The sequence below is a fragment of the Trichoplusia ni genome, chromosome 11 (genome assembly GCF_003590095.1).
Source record: "Trichoplusia ni isolate ovarian cell line Hi5 chromosome 11, tn1, whole genome shotgun sequence".
Taxonomy (NCBI): Eukaryota; Metazoa; Arthropoda; class Insecta; order Lepidoptera; family Noctuidae; genus Trichoplusia; species Trichoplusia ni.
The window spans coordinates 11,216,168-11,229,424 of NC_039488.1; positions in this window are offsets into that span (position 1 = coordinate 11,216,168).

Consider the following 13,257-nt stretch of genomic DNA (forward strand, 5'->3'; position numbering starts at 1 on the left):
ACTTCCACTTGCCGATGCGCCGCCGCCGCCATGATTATTTCTTCTATCGCCAAAAGTGCGCCATTTTGATGAATTTGAATTTGTACTCATATCTTCCTTGCGGCCGCCCACCGCCATGTTTTTTCTATGCGGGCACATCGGTGAAATATGACCATATTCGTTGCAGTGAAAGCATTTTGGACCTTGTGTCTTCTGCGGACAGTCTCCTGATAAATGATTGCCATCGCCACAATTATAACATTTCTTAGACTTTTGCTGAATGATACTGCGCTTTTCACTTCTAAAGGCACTTCTATGTTCCAACTTCAGTTTTTCTTTAATGTTTTCGTAGATTTTGAGCTTCTCTTTTAGGTCTGGATACGTTGTTACTCCGTACAGCATTATTTTATGTGTCTCATGGTCGACAATGCCGTCAACAATGTATTTTATAGCCACGTAATCAGGAAATTTTCCTCGCTTTCCTAATTCCTTCATGACCATCATATAGTCGATGCAACTCTCGTCACGTCTTTTCTTTCGCTGACTCATGAGTTCGTGTATGGTCTTGATGTCGACGGTGTCGGGAAATTCCTTACTCAGGGCCGTCTTGAGTTCCTCCCATGTTTTGTGAGGGCGTTCAGCTTGTATCCAGAGTTGTGCGGTGCCTGCTAGAGATCTCCGTGCCATCAGTAGCTGTTGAAGCGGTGTCCATCCGCATATTTCACCATTCTCTTCGACGTCTTGTATCCATCGAGACACTGAATAGGTTTTGTCTTGACCGGTGAATTTAGGTATAAGTTCCGTGGTAAGATACAACGTCGAGCTTAATCCCGTATGTGGTTCCTCTTTTATCGGCTTCGTAGTCATCTTAGCTTGCTTCAGCCCTCCTTCGCCTTAACCGTCATAAAAGTCGTAGATGAGGTTTGAATCGTCGGCCGCCGTTCGCCACGTGCCGGTATCCGTCGTCGTTCGTCGTAATTATTGCCAATCCCGGACGAGCCCCCAATTTTGTGGGATTTATGGCAATAATAAATGCGTAGGTCACTTTTGAATTGTTTTATTTTTACATTCGAATCACACTTTCTTATTTTAAACACCGTATCGTCCGTCGTCGTTCCACACTTTTTCGCCATTAGCCTTCCGTCCTTCTCGCACACATACTTCCCTCTCCTTCATCCGTTGCGTTCCGATTACTTAAATTACAATATCCCACATAGAAATACAGACCACATTAATTACTCCATAACCTAATTGTACTAACAAATTTCGAATAATGATTTAAGTATTCTATTAAAGCCATATTTATCTAACATAAGTCGTTGAAAAGCAATAATACCACATCGATTTATCCGAACATATCAAGTACCTATAATGTAGAGCATTGGATTTAAGGTGAGTCTACACTGGCGGACACGTTACATTTAAAAAGTAATAATAAAGTAATCACTTAAAATTCAATAATACAAAACTGATTCCGTTGGCTTACAAGACACATCTTGTATTTTAAGAAGTTAAAATTAAATACTTTTAAGACTAAGTCACCTGAGAAGGAAAGTAATAGAAATAACTAGGTCTTCTTCGATAAAATTTTGTCTCAACAAAATTAAAACAAAACATTTCCATTTCGGTAGTACACCTAAAATATTATGTAACATTTTTTCAACAGTCAAAAGTTAGGAATCGTTCAAATTAAAGTGTAATATCTTTAAGCGGAACTTACACTTACATAGCTACATTTAATGGCTCCATTACGCGTCTAGAAACAGATTTTTTCTATGGGAAATGTATATCTGAAAACACTGTTTTCCTATACTACAAATCCTCCGTACTGCCCGCCATTGTACTCTCGCCTAAACGATACTAAATTATAAGTCGTTAACTCCTGGGCCACACGATTAAACGCGTTGTTGTAAACTAACCTTTATTGCTACTATAACACATAATTCAATTTTATTTGTTGTTCTTTAACACGTGTTGACTGTACTGCTGTGGATCTAACAACGTTTACGCAATAAGGCTAATCTATTGTTTCAAGATATGTTTGTGTCTTGTCTCTACATAGGCTGTAAAATAATTTGCTATAATCAACCTTACTGACGCGGAATAAAGTTGTTTTTAATGTTGTCAAAGCTGCTTTTTAAGATTAGTGTGATAATAGTTTGTTAAAATGCACACACAAAAAATTGTATTTAATTAGTCACTTACATTAGAAATGGTTTAATATTTTGTTTCACCGTGTATCATGTTAGTGAAAGACAGACATTAAAAAATATTTAAAGAAGAGCTACGATTTGTTATTCGTTACAAAAATTTGAGCAAACGTTGTAAAAGAGATAGCACCATCTATTGTATATGTTTATCCTTTTCCACTACATAACAAACTCGATTTAAAGTGTGGCCCACACTTACTGTGCCTCTAATAATAAGTAACGATTGCCATATACATAATTATTAGTGTGTAGATTCTTAGTGTTTTATAGTAATAAGAATTTTAATATATTTTTCATTCAATCCCAATACAAAATATCTGCAATGAAAAATATCACTTAAACAACTACACTCCATTGCTAGGTAGGTACTTACAAAGTGTAAAAAATCTTAGTGTGACTTTTCGTCTACATGCGATTTAAACTAATGTCAAATGTCACTGAAAAGTTCATTCAATTACATGTAGAAAATAAAAAAATACCTAAATGTTGTCTACTTTTTTAAGTATCTAAAGCAATGGAGTATACATTTGATACAACTTTTATTATGAATCTGACAGTTTTGTAACACAATTATGCATTTGATCAACTTTTAACACAATATAGCATTTGAAGTTTTATTATACACGTTCACGATTTTTTACTAATGCGTTAAAGAATATTATTTTTCAAATCATTTGCTATGTGATGAGGTCCTTCTAAATTAACTGTGGATTGTATGTAGATTTCAAAGAGAATAAGTTTCTTTATGGGAAGAGAACTGGAGAATTGAGAACTCCTTAATTAAAATTAACATTAAAATATGTATAATATCATTTTTCTCTATCAGTTTTAGCCTCCCCTTACTACAGATTCGGCCAACACCTGTCAAAGATCAATGTTTAAACATATCAATTTATTGTCTAGCATAAATAACGTAAATATACCGGAAAAAAACTCCAAATTAACAAAAGATTTCTAATTCAACATTACCCTCTCACAGTATTAACGTAAAAGCGTCGTTATCGCAAAGATAAAGCTTATAAAGATTTAATGACGGAACTGTAGAGCATTTAGTGTATTCCTATTGGATCATCAATCGTTCGGCGGTTACGTTAACGTATTTACGTGAGCCGATTTTATCCTGGCTCTAGTTAGAGAAATCGCTTCATAAATTTGATTAAGTATTCATTCCACAATAGATTTGCAAGCGAAATGTTTGCCAAAAATATCTTGGTGCAGATGGTAGGTTAACCTGTAAAGTTCTTTGTTGTCTGCATCGATTTCAGTGCACTGAAATGGACTACTTCTTAAATTTCTGGTGATATTTTTGTTCTGTATTTCCTCATATTTATGAAAGTTCTATTTTTTAGTGGTATCGTCTGTTTAGTAAAACCCCCATTATGTATTGGAGTCTTCAATCATAATTTCTACTTCAAATAATAGCATTAAACTATATAATTATGTTGTTTTGGTATTGACATTCTGTTAAACAAGCTTTTCTGAATAATTAAAATTGCCGATGTCACTTTTTTGACTATGGACCATGTTTGGTAAGTTTTCAGACTACCTATGTGTAGTTTATCCTTTAAACTACAAAAAATAGTAACTAGTCTCGGTTAACTTGAAAGGCCCTCATGCATGTGGTATTTAAAAGTTTTGGATATAGCAAACGGTTCTAATTATTACATTTTTGTATAAAAGCGGATTTATTCGTAAGTTGGATAGGAAAAAAAACTGTTTTTAATTTTATTGCTGTGTCTATAAGCTTTATTTTATCAACTAACAAGCACATAAGAATGAAATATACTTATTTTGTTATTACTTTTGTGTGTATCTTTATTTAAATTTAAAAATCTCTATAATAATAGTCCGCTGCTTGAGACGTAGTGATGTTTCTGCAATCGTCAACGCTGACAGAATTGTTCAAAAAAGAGGTTTTGTTTTCCATGTCACGTGACAGTAAAATGTCTTTTCCAGATATGTTAATAATTTATATATATTTAACAATTGCAGAAATGTCATTGTGTACGTTTGATATTAATTAATCCAACCAAAATCTTAAGAAAATTACAGGTATCTAAAGTGTTTCAAAATAATGTTTTCAGACCATGATTACGTAATACAGCCTAATTATTTAATAACTTTCCCCACAAGATGATAATTATTAATTATAAAATATCGAGTTTTTACTAATAAGTAATAGTTTTATTTGTGTGAATGACTGATGTAGTATTAAGCGTTGTGATGTTCAATTATTTTGTAGGAGAGTGCCGGTTCTATGTACCCCAATGTAATGTTTTCTATCTTGTGATGTCTATGAAGTGCTGTGCGTTTTATTTTATGTCAAATAAAAGTTTATTGATTTAATTATTGGAATTTTCTTTTCTTTTACGGCGAGAACTTGTTGAAAGCTGTATCTACCTATTCTATTATTTATCTGCCAAACGGGATATGAATTCAAATACTCCGAATGTATCAAAAACAAACACTTGACTTAAATGTGGGTTCAACATTTTAACTTTTTATTGCGGACTCCCAAAAACTTCAGATAGAAATACAGTGGTTTTAGGTCTTTGTGTTTACGAGTAGTGTTTATGGAAGCACAGTAGCTTTTCCATGCAGTAAATCCCCTTACAGGGGCCCCTTACAGAAAATCCTAAGCAAAAAAGATAAAAAAAATGTTTTGCAGTATTTTTATTCAGTCTAATTAAGGTTTGATTGCCAAAGAGTTTTAATAATTATAAGAAGTTTTTATCCTAGCAATCAATGCTAACCACCACTGAATTAGAAGATGTCGCATCTTTTCACATCTTTAAACAGATTTCGGTCTAGTGATTTCAAAACGAGAATATCTCGTTGAAAAACAATCAGTCTTCATTCAAGAAACGTGGGCACATAGGTTAGGGTCCACATATCCTTTAAAAGCTATAAATACCTAAAATTATGTAAAAATCATGTCTATAAGTCTTTGAGAGACGAAAAATAAATAAATAAATAAATGCGGACAAAATCACATACATTGTTCTGAACCCAAAGTAAGTTGCTGAAGCACTTGTGTTATGGAATTCAGATACAACGAAGGTACCACAAACACCCAGACCCGAGACAATGTAGAAATGTGAATTTTTACATTGACCCGACCGGGGATCGAACCCGGGACCTCAGAGCTAGCGACTCCTTGAAACCGGTGCGTACGCCACTCGACCACGGAGGTCGTCCAACCTGAAAAATGTTCCTAACGTAATAGTTCCTCAAAAATGAAAATATATTTCACATATTTCCCTTATCCGAACAAAAACAATTCGCTAAAGAAAGTTTAATAATGGAGGGCAGTGACGTACCTACCTGACGAATATTTCAAACTACCTTATTACAGGGAACATACTTTTTTGGGAGCTTTATAAGGATCTCGGTAGAATAAGTGCGCAGTAGTCTTCTAAAGAGAGTGAAGTGGACCGCGTGAATTAACCATTATCATCGGAAATACCCTAGTTCAGAGAACATTCTTGCAATGCTCTAGTGAGGATCTTCTAATTATATGCAGAAGTCGTCCAAATAAAGGGAGGTGGAACGCATCAAACATGGGACAGCCGCGTTCGATCGTCGCTCAGGGGTATGTACGTTAATATTCACGCAACTCAATACCGCTTGTAGGTCCTTACATCTATAAACGAAAAATATCAGATTCATATAATTTGTAATATGAAATCGTAAGTTTTAATGAGGTCCTATTACCGTTTGGTCGTTTGACCTTTCGTTTTAATTAATGTGTGTATGACTTGTTCTATATACACTGCGATGTTCATACGATTTTAAACTTGCTATGTTACCTTATAGAATATCTACCTATTTACTTGCCTATATTACCTAGTATGGAGGTAGAAATCTATCCGACAGGTTGGCAATGTTGCAAAACTTTTCCTTTATACTAATTAAAGTTACTACACAAATTATCATCTATACTAAAAAGAAGGTTATTATATTATTTCGTAACTTCCAGTCAGAAACTACTCTAGTCTAACTCAATAGGCGATAAGTCGTACATGAGCAATATGCCTGAATGAACACCGCAACCCATAAGTAGGTCCAGTGAGATTGTCCGAAAGGTATACCGCGGATCTGGTACACGAAGCTAAAGGATGGAACATGGATGGGTTTTAGTCAGTTAAAGTTTAACACTCCCTTTCACTCAACCCAAAGTGGGAGGAGAAAAATAAAAGGTCATAAGTACGAGTACGGACATAATATATATACCTCCGATTTTACATAAACTCTAAGTAAATATGGAAGTTTTATTACTGCACTAATTCCTAGTTCCTAATTCCATTGATAATAGAAATTAACAACCACGGAGCGTACCTTTTCAATTATAATCTCGCAATCAAAGACGAAAATCTAATAGATTGTTCTACTTAATAAACCTGCTGATATTACCCATTTTATGTAGGTTAAAGAACCTATTGTTATCATACAATCAATCTTAATAACTAACAAATAATAGAAATGAAAGAAGAAAAACAAATATTAGCTTTAATTTAAATATTTACTGATCGTATTCACGAGGTTGATAACATTTGTCTTTGGCAAATAAAGTCTTAAACAATCATGGCTCGTTGATACCGATTAAATTACTCTTAATATTGGTTCATGATCTTATTATGCAAAGATTTCATTATAAAGTTTGTATAATAAATTGACGTCTTCGTCGACTTTTAAACATAAACAAACACCGAAGCGACAAATCACATTACCGTACATCCGACACTAAAAACCTCTCAACCAAAACAACCCAAAAAGGTAACAGAATTAGCAAAACAAATTACAAGTGATAATCGAATGAGTTAGGGACCGATGGTAGCGCGCCGAGGTCGCCCGAGCCGCGTACCGTCAGTGTAACCGCGACTCTCGGTAGGGCAGCGCGCCCAACGGATGCCGCCCAACCTCCGTAGCAAATCCGTTCGATTCAAACGCTACGAATCACAAAACTCGACAACCGCAAACGTAAAAAAATATGTTCTACATATTCAGTTGATGTTCAAAGTAATTTTGAATACGTAATAGTGTTTGTGAATGTACATGAATTTTCTTTACGGAATAACAAGATCATACTGATATTTTCCGTGTTCGGAATCTTAAGCTTTACTTATAACACGCCTACGAAAGCCTTTTTGTTAAATTTATGCCTTCGGAGCGAAGTTATATTTAATTATTCGATGAAAAGAGGTTTTTTATTACAGATTTCCTTCATTGATAACTTTTTATGTAACTTCGCTATTTATTATTTTTGATGGAATTAATTCTTCGGGTAAAAGGGTCTTTTTTGTATTCCTATTATAGCTTACTATAAGAATATAGGATAAAATCTTTAAAATGAATGCCGTTTATGTTAGAGTTAAAATACAAATGTACAAGACGCATACATACATATATATAGACTGATAGACCTCAAAATAAATCAACAATTAGTTTAATTAAAAATAACATAAAATGGAAAACACAATACCCTGTTCTAAAACCGACATTCTTAGACGTTGTAATCAAACTCCTAGCCGACATAAGTACTACACAGGCACGTCGCACCCGAACCCTACCTGTTGATTAGGTAATTAACGACTTTATTCAATGAACACTGATGTTTTCATAATAAACAGACACGCCTATTTCCTGGTGTACAGTATTACGCCGAAATAGATTTTTACGCAATTTTTTCGTAGAATAATGGTAAGACGTGAAAGTATGGTACAGAAAATGTATATACCTATAAGATTTCAATAAAATTGCAGTTTGAATGTTTAATTAAGTTACATGCTGATCTGTGGACGAATATGGTGTGATGATGATGATGACATGCTGATCGTGTTTTGTTATAATTTTTGCCCATAATCTTGATAAAAGAACCAACGAGTGGTTTTAGTTGAATTTGGTAAGTTGACTTGAACATAGCCCGGAAAAGGATAGGTCAAATAGAAACTGTAATTTAATTCTTTAGTTTTTCCATTTTCGAAACGCGACGTGAAACAGATTTGATTGCGGGTTTACAGACCCGTTTCCTGAGGTCTTTGGAGTTGACCTTTTCAATCAAAAGGAAGTACGAATCAAATAATACATGTTAAGGGGAAAACCTTCAAGTTTTATTCCGTGGTTCATTTATTTCTCTTTTTAGGCAAAAGGGATATTGATATATGTTGCAATTATTTAGAACGTCTCACTAGCTTATTTGACTTTGACTCGTGTTTCGGAAGGTACGTTAAATTGTGGGTCCCGGCAGTTATTCTTACATCTTTGACAGTCGTTACAGGTAGTCAGAAGCTTGAAAAGTCTGACAACCAGTCTAACCAAGGGGTATCGTGTCGCCCAGGTAACTGGGTTGATGAGGTCAGATAGGCAGTCGCTCCTTGTAAAACACTGGTACTTAGCTGAAACCGTTAAGAAAGAAAAGTTAGACTGGTAGCCGACCCCAACATAGTTGGGAAAAGGCTAGGCCAATGATGACTAGCTTATTTGACTTTTATAATTAATTATACAAAATAAATGTATCTTTCACTTAAAATAAACAGGGCCCTATATTAAACAAAATTGAAATTCATGTTCCAGCCACTTCAAAGTCAAACAAATGCCTAAATATACGACTCTATACAGACGGAATAATTAGGAAACTATAATCTACTTAGATAATTATAATTATCAATAGACTTCTCTTAGTATCTCTGAAACGATCAAACGAGATCGATTCAGACGAAGAGTTCTTGGTTTGCCTCAAATATTATGGTTTACGTAATTTGAAAGGTTTATCAAACGTTCCTTTTCGTTTAAATCAAAATCAACATTTTAGGTGAGACTCAAAGATAATTGTTTTACGTTGTAAGTTTGAACCGTTTATCAAGCGTTTGCTAGTTAAAATATTATTTTTCGGTGTCACTAAAATTAAAATTCATAAGACCATTTTCAGGCAATTTCGAAACGTTACTCAACTACAAATAGACTACAATTATTTACATAAATGTGAATGCAATTACAAAATGTATTGATTAGAGAGATAATTTAAAAGAACCGGCAAGAAAGCAGTTTAACTTATAAGAAAGGGTTACATTTTGACAATCCTATTTCTAGGATCTTCAAAGTAGGTTTACACATTCCCAAAAACGTAGCGATAGACGAATAGGTTGGATCGAGATATGTATAGCTCTTAAGATAACCAAACGTAATTACGCGCCTCTAAGACATGTGAATAAGTTGATACGAAATTGTTCTAGCTTGCTTTGGGAATCAGATCCGCCCGGGTTACATAACAAAGGCTGAAACTCCATTAATTTCAAATTACTGTGTACAAAGTTTGAATTTGTAATTTTATAACTTGATCTTCGTTTATTTTTATTGTTTATTTTCAAGTTGGAACTGTTTTGTCGTGATGCTCAGAATACTTGGACCCGTATAAATATACCCCAATTCGTTTAAAAACTATGATGCTACAGAAAGACAGTGATGTCAAATTATAACTCGCTTCTTTTTGTGTCAAAATCATGATTTCATATGTTACCTAACTAGAAGTTCAAAGGCCTTCCTATCACGCTTCTTCTAAAAGGGCTCCATTTTTACCCTATAGCTATTTAACACCTTAAAATGATCCATTTGGATGCCTATGATCACTAACTCTCGTAAACATTGCAAATAAGTATCTAAGTATATAGACATAGAATACTTAATTAATTACATGATTACAATACTTAGATAAATCATGATTGATGTAACTTGTATCCCTTAATATTGGACGTAACAAATACATCATAATATTTACCTCCGTGACCTAATTTCTAATACGGTATTATTTCCTAATAGCGCCGACGTTTGTGTAATTGACGCCATTCATGATTTTACGAAGTAATTATTTAGGAAAAAGACCACAGTGCCGAGATAATTATTGATTATGGATAAATAAAACAGTTTCGGTTGAACTTATGTTTGAGATGTATTTAGTAAATCATGTTTGTTAAAATGAGTATTTTCATGCAAAGCAAAGGCTTGTTTAAAAATCATTTTACTAGAGTATAGTTCGTGGTAAACTAAACCCCAGTAAGTAAACCCCAATTATTTTTCCCCTATTTTTTTATTTAATATACTTATTTCTAAATATATTGTTTTTTCAAAATAACGTACAGCTACATTATAATCACAAAATCACCAAAAATTCTACAACAGTTTATAGTGATAAAAATCTATTATATTAGTAACTATACCTACTAGTTAAACAAAAAAAGGAATTTTCGTGAATGATAGTAAATTATCAGGAGGCTAATGAATCACGTCATCTTAACTTAATAAGTGGCGTTTTCCAGAACTCCTGCAGTAATAAAGCCTTATAAGGCCGTGGTGGGCCTCCTTCGTTTGTCTGTATGTCACCGGGCAGTATGCTATAAAACGTTATAGCTAGACCGTTGAAATTATCATAGAATGATGTAAGTCTGTTGCAGCTATTACAACAAAATTAAGAACTAAGATTCGAGATTAAACAATGGTATTGGACAGTCATAAGTTTAATGCTTAACGAATTATTTAACGGGCCTGTTGGTCTAGTGGTTAGTGACCCTGACTGCTATACCGGAGGTCGTGGGTTCGATTCCCGCCCAGGACAAATTTTGTGTGATGAGCATGATCATTTGTTCTTGTGTCTGGGTGTAATTTATCTATAATATGTATGTATTTAGAAATATATAAGTAAGTTTATCAGTTGTCTGGTTACCATAACACAAGCTCTGCTTAGCTTGGGATCAGATAACCGTGTGTGAGTTGTCCCAGGATATATTATTATTATATTATTAATTATATTTATTATTATTTTCTGTTAGCCTCGTCGTACGGTCGCAAGTCCAGCTCGTACTGAATCGGTTTTGTTCCCACGTTTGTATACACTCATTTTTCAAGTTTGTTTGTTTGTTTGTCGTTCCGGTTGGATTTTTATAACTCAATTTTGAGACACTTTCCGATAAGCTAGCATGCTGAAAATTTCAGAGTAGCTTTGAACCCGATGACAATGTAATTTACAATTATAAAAATGGCTGAATTGATTTTGATACAATTTTAATTGAGTGACATCAAAAAACGTAGGTTTTTAGATTTCTTAGATCTATTTGCGTTTAATTTTACATTACTTGGCCCAAGAAACAATTTGCTCGTTAGCCCCAGAAATAATTAAATTCAGATCACTCATTACAACTCTACAGACCTAGTATTTAAGTCTTAGAACATAACGAAGCTCTTTAAACATTAGTTAAGATATTCAAGTATTTCTAGTCAGACCCGCATTTCGTTACTGCCAGCTAGAAATAATAGTCTGATAAGTTTGAAAGCTTGTAAATGAAGCAAAGAGATTGTGTAAAGAACGTCTCCGACTTTTAAATTCAAAAGAAAGTAAAACATTTTCTTAATTTTGATAGAAACCATAGTATATACATACATATTTAAAATTGTATGTTAGCAGAAGCGTTATATTAAATAGTCTGTGCGTGAAAAAATAACTTTTTCTAGGAAATAAAGTCTATTGTGGAAGAAAAAAAATCCTATAACAAAATATCACTGATGACTTCAGTATAGTTTTTGTTTGTTACTGGCATTTGTAAGGTCCAGGGCCGGATCTAGCGATCCAGGGGCCCCGAGGCAACAAAGGAGTGGGGGCCCCCTTGGTTCAAGTTGTTTTCATTCAGTGAAAAATATATCGAGCTTTTTTTAGATGCATAGTGTCAAACAGGTGAGCTTCTACCCCGTGGTTTCATATTTTTTTTATTTCGTCGCACGTGCTGGGCCCCTGGTCATAGTGGGCCCCTAGGCACTGGCCTAAAGTGCCTTATGGATAATACGGCACTGGTAAGGTCTAAAATTTTGTTGTCATAGCATCACAGAAATACATAAAGTTTTCGACTGACGCTATCATAGTTCGGGAGCTACAGCCTGGTGCCAGACAAACAGCGAAGCTTTAGTAATACCTAAATATTGCTCCATTTTCACCCTTTCGCTACAAAACCATCAAAACTACCAGAGTCTTGTAGCCTTATACTCCATCACAAGTATTAACATAACTATCATTAAATGAATCTAACAATTTAAACACAACACGAACGCTAAAGTGATCCTACGTAAATTACCGTGGTAAAACGTTACAAACCCGTGCATAATGTCGTGGAAACAAGCAACGGTAATCCGGGTTTCCGAGAAGGCACGCACTGTTTCGAGGAACCATGCCGACTGGAGGCCGGGGGGGGGGGGGCGAGGATTCCCTAGTGTTCCCCAGTTTCAAGGTACAAAGGTTATAGGTACGACAGACTGTTGACGATAATGCTGTTATAAATTATGTTACTTGATGGATGATTTGTAAGAAATTGATCCTTATATGGATTTGAATTAAGGTCTATTATTTTATCAGTAACTTCGTAACTATCGAGTTTCGTTAATTTTATGGATCTTGTATTTTGAAAATCGTAATGATAACAAAATAAATGTTCTATTAGTTTTAAAAACACAATCGGGTTATTCACCTGCACGAGCACTGCAACTATTTTAATAACTAAAATACGTTAATTAAATTTCGTTTAAAACAATAATTCTCTTTAGAAAATGAATCTATGTTTCAGTGGCTGGTTAGTTTTTATTTTCATTGTAATTTAATTAACCCTTTTGTTGCTATAAAAATATTATGAAAAACGGTCTTTGATCGTTAAGGTTAGTTTTCGCTAATTAATATTCAGAGATGGGAATTTATTTTTTCTTTTTCAAAGTAAGAATGACCATTGAATGCCCCAGGTTTTTTCTCAAAGGTATTCAATAATTCTGCAAAACGTTTTGCAATTACAAACGAAGTTCTCAATTCCAGTAGTTTTGTGTGGCTCAAAACTTTTTACTGTGTGTACAAAGATTTTTTTTTAGTTAATCTAAAATAAACACAATTTTTTGTGAATTCGAGATTCGACCACATTTCTAGGAGTCCATCACGTTTTTAAGAGACCTTACCTTCCGCTGCTTCTGTCTCGTGAGCCCAACTAGCGCATGAGTACCTTTTATTTATATTTTGTTACGTCTACGACATAAAGACATTTCACTT